Genomic DNA, 4,648 nt, shown 5'->3' with positions numbered 1-4,648 from the left:
ACATTGCAGCATTCACACTTATATAATACAGAAAATATAGACCTTGCTTTGTTTATTCTTTGAAAAGCTTCATGGAAGAAATATGTTTTGCAAAAGCGACCTGAATACAAAGAAGATGGTTGATTGAGTATATTTATCTTCATGCTACTGTGGTTGCAACTAAAGTTTCTTCTGTTTTTTTAAAGATTCTGCCAGTTTCTTGTATCGTCCCTATAATTTAAATGGAGAGAGAGAGTCAGTAATCTCTCTCAAACTGGTACACTCACTGTACGTAGTGGGCTGATACAGTAATTTTAAAAATACATGGTAGCTATTTGCATATGGCAAATGGGCAACATACATACCCAAATAATCGCTTAAATTTTCTTTTCTCTATGGTTTAAGAATTGTAAACCGCATTGTTAGTGGATGTTTCTAATCTAATATATATATACCAACAATTGGAAGGTCAGGTGGGGGAATTTGTTTCCACCTGTTCCAAAATCAACAAGAATGTGTTTTCATCCTGGGATCCATTAAGACCTTGATTCTGCACTGTACTGAGTGCCCTCAAACTATGTTGACACTAGTGGGAGTTGAGGGCTTTCAGCACCTCTCAGGAGAAGCTCAGTTCCTTGCCGTATCAGGCTCTAGATTTTTTAGACTTTTCCTAGTCCCCTGTACATCCCTTTTTTTGAAGACTGCTCTTAATAATTTTCAGTATCTGGCCCAAGTTTTTAGCTGCTGAGTTGAAAGCTTTAGAGACCAAGAGAGGATGCTTAAAATCCACCTATTTTACAGGAACCACATCCTTTCAGGTATGAGATAAACGGCAATCTCAGTGCAATCTTCACAAAAGCTGCAACATAATGGAAGTCTATAAGGCAGAGCTGCTTACTATATAAAACGTTTCGAGTAGAAGGTGCATATAGACTTCATAACTGCCATGATATCAGCCTGACTCTAGAAGATTAAAAAATACCCCAAATCTGTGTACAAACTTTCGAAGACTCCAAGAGTAAGAAGGCCAACATGCTGACAGGAAAAATATAACTTATAGCTAGTTTTGTTCACAAACCCCATTCTGTTAATATAACTTTGCAAGGAACTCATGAGAAAACCAGCCACACAGCACTTTGTGAAAATTGTTATTACACTCTGCAAATGCCTTTGGCTTGGGTCTTTGTCTTTTCAGTTAAATAGAGAACCTAAGCTAATGTGACCTAACAGGCTTGACCTATGCTACTTGAAGTTGCTCCCAACATGTGTAGTCTAAAACACAGGTTTGTTTTCTTGGTTGTATGGAGGAGAAATAATAGCCACTTGAGGCGACATGGTCTAGTAACTACAGCAAAAGGCTCATCAGAGAAGCTGATAGGCATTTTTTCTGCCTTGAGTCATTCTAGTTCTGAAAATGGGCTAAAAAATCAGCACAAGGACTTCCTATATTAAGACTTCTACTATGTATATTTACAAACTGTAGCAGTTTGAATCATGCAACTCGCCTAGCTACTGAATGATTAGCAAGTGCCCATGATACATAATATTGTAAGGCTATAAATAAATGTGTTTGGGTGTTTTTGGAATTATCACTTGCAGCAAAAACTGTTTGGGACCCATTATCTGGATCTAATTAAAGATGGCTGTAAAAATAGGATGAGACTTGCATATTTTACCTAGGAAACCTATCAAATGTAGAAAGAAAAGGAGTACTTGTGGCACCTTAGAGACTAACAAATTTATTTGAGCATAAGCTTTTGTGAGCTACAGCTCACTTCATCAAGTGAGCTGTAGCTCACGAAAGCTTATGCTCAAATAAAAGTGAGCTGTAGCTCACGAAAGCTTATGCTCAAATAAATTTGTTAGTCTCTAAGGTGCCACAAGTACTCCTTTTCTTTTTGCTAATACAAACTAATACGGCTGCTACTCTGAAACCTATCAAATGTAGGTGATAGTTCCAAAGATGACCAAAAAAAAAAAAGCTTACTGAGCTTCCTTCATGGCAAAGAAGTTTCAATGAATATAAATCATCGTGTACCCTAAAGTTAGTGATTTGAGCATGGGAGTCAAAGAACTTGCTGAAACAGAATATATACTTTGCAAAATATGACCTGGTTTAAAATTCTTCACTTCACCAACTTTCTGGAATCAAATAAATACATAAGTAATGTGTTTCTTGCTCTTATTAAGCAATTACCTCCTTTCCCTTCCTGTTTTCTTAGGCTATGATTTTCAGAAGTGACTAGTGATTTTGGGTGTCTCCATTTTTTTTGGTGCCCCATATGCAACATCTTAAAGGGGACTGATTTTCAGACAAGATTGGGACCCTCTCAAAATGAAGCCCTTTTAAAGTGTCCAAAATTGGGCACCCAAAATCACTACTGTATTTGGAAACTCTTGGCCCAAGACAGGGAGGGAAAGGAAGTAACTGCTTAATAAGAATAAGAAATATATTCATTTCTATATGACTGTGTGTTTTAATATGTTGAAATATATTTTAAAATAATGGGGGGGGAAGAGATGTAAAGCAACACTTTTCATGATGCATCTGTCCTGTCTGATGTCCCATCTGATGGTCAAAGATCATATTCAGTGTGGTACGTTCTCTTAGACTTAGTTACTGAACAATGAGTTTTCCCCATCCTATTCTTGCTGCTAATATTGCCCTGTTGTTTTAATGATCACTTGTTGGCTCCCTTCTGTCACTTTGTTATACCACTTCCAAATTCAGATACTTTGACTTCACCTCTGAGTTATCAAAGCAAGTAAACAGAAGAGTCCCTCACCAGCTATATCTTTTATGAGTACTTAGTGATTTGTGTCTTCTTCTAGGTACAGGGACCTCATTTGAGAGATGACCTTGAAGCACATCTGCCTTTAAATATTTTACAGCACTGACAGAAGCCCCAGCATCTCTCTCCAGAGAGGTTTGCAAGGCTGTCAAATCACAGCTCTCAGTCAGGAGAAGTTCTTCAAGAGTTTTTATCCTAAGATATATGTTAAGCCGTCTGGGGTTGTTTAATAGTTGCTAGGCAGGGCAGAATGGCACTCCAACAGTCAGACCTAGGAAGAATTGTATTTCACATTGCAACATTTTTAATGCACATTTGTGATCTCTGGTAGGCAGTCACCTCAGTTTCATAAGGATGTCAACTGTTGGGGTCATCTCTTATAGAAACATTCCAGCTGCTATTTTAATCCTCCTAGCTACTGTTCTGTTGCTGAAAACTAATACAATACAAAAGGCAGCTGAAGATCTTATTCAATGGATACCAACAACCTCTCTGAGTTAATTCTGCTTTTGAGTTGAGCTCTAGGAATAAAAACTCAATAATCTCCACTTTAACCTCTTTTCTTGTAGGTTAGCAAGAGGGTAAACTGTCAATTTGTCTCTATGCACTGTTGTGCTGATAACACTTTGCCATGGGGCCCCCACAAAAGTGTTCCCCTTTAGCCTGTAATAAATCCTGTGTCCCCAGGGTGCATGGACTTTCAGGGAAAGTGAGAGAGGGCCTGGGGAACATTTTCACTCTGCCCACCACCCTCCACACACAAACACAATTAAACAAAAACGTAAAAATGTTTTCCCAAGATAAAAACCAAACTGGGAGACAAAAACACATAGATGTACTTGGCTGACATATTTGTACTTTTTCAGAAAAATATACTTATGTTTGGAAGGGTTACTTTTATCAGTAAATGTCAGTTTCACCCTATTCACAGAAACCGACAAAAAATATTTCTATCGATAGTCAAAATTTACAGATAGTCAAAGTAAGAAAAATGCTGCTTGAGAAATTATTAGAGTTTGATTTAAGGATATTTACTTTGTATATCTTAACATATGTTGACAATTTGTGTTTTACCAGTTAGAAGGGTGTAATTTTTTGAATCTCAATGTCTACTGTCATTAAGTTGTCTGACCCCCTCCAAAATTTTCCACAACTCTAAAAATTAGCTTTAAACCCATAATTTCACACAACCATAAAAATTAAATGATACAAATAGGATAAATGCTTAAAAATAAACATCAATATTTGTCAAAATTATGACAAAATAAAAATCAAATTCTGCCTAATTACACAGAGGGAGGGATTTCAAAATTGCTCAGTGCTAGCCTAACTTCCACTAAATCAATTGGAGTTTAATCATTGACTTCAATGAGAGTTAAATCAATCCCTTTTGAAAACCCCACCGATAGCAGATGGATAATGTAGCTACATGTGAGCTGGCAGTTCTGAAGACCTCATAGAAACTGGAATTAGTCTCCCCAGAATTTTTTTTTAAATATCTGCCATTTAGAGCTATCAATTGCATTCCAAAGGTAAACATAAATACTCTTAAGTATATAAACCAGCTCAGCATTGCCATTTGTGGAAAGTATTAATAAGCAGAAGCTAGAGTGCAGGTAAACTCCATCAAAAGCAGTAAAATCACCCCACATTTCCCTTTAGTTTGGCAACCGGAGCTGCCTCCTGCTTGTCACAAATTTTGAAAACTTTCCATGAAAAAATTTGTAAAAGTTTTAAGGCACAGAAATGCATTAACCTTGTGTTAGTGGGACATGCATGACAGTAGTTTGCCATGTTGTTAGAACTGTGTGGGTGCCAGGAAATTAGGGAGGAGAGGTGGGAACCTCACCACCATGCATGATAATGGTTCGGCTGGG

The sequence above is a fragment of the Dermochelys coriacea genome, chromosome 13 (assembly GCF_009764565.3).
Source record: "Dermochelys coriacea isolate rDerCor1 chromosome 13, rDerCor1.pri.v4, whole genome shotgun sequence".
Taxonomy (NCBI): domain Eukaryota; kingdom Metazoa; phylum Chordata; order Testudines; family Dermochelyidae; genus Dermochelys; species Dermochelys coriacea.
The sequence above is the reverse complement of the archived record's forward strand: the minus strand, read 5'-3'. Positions refer to the sequence as shown.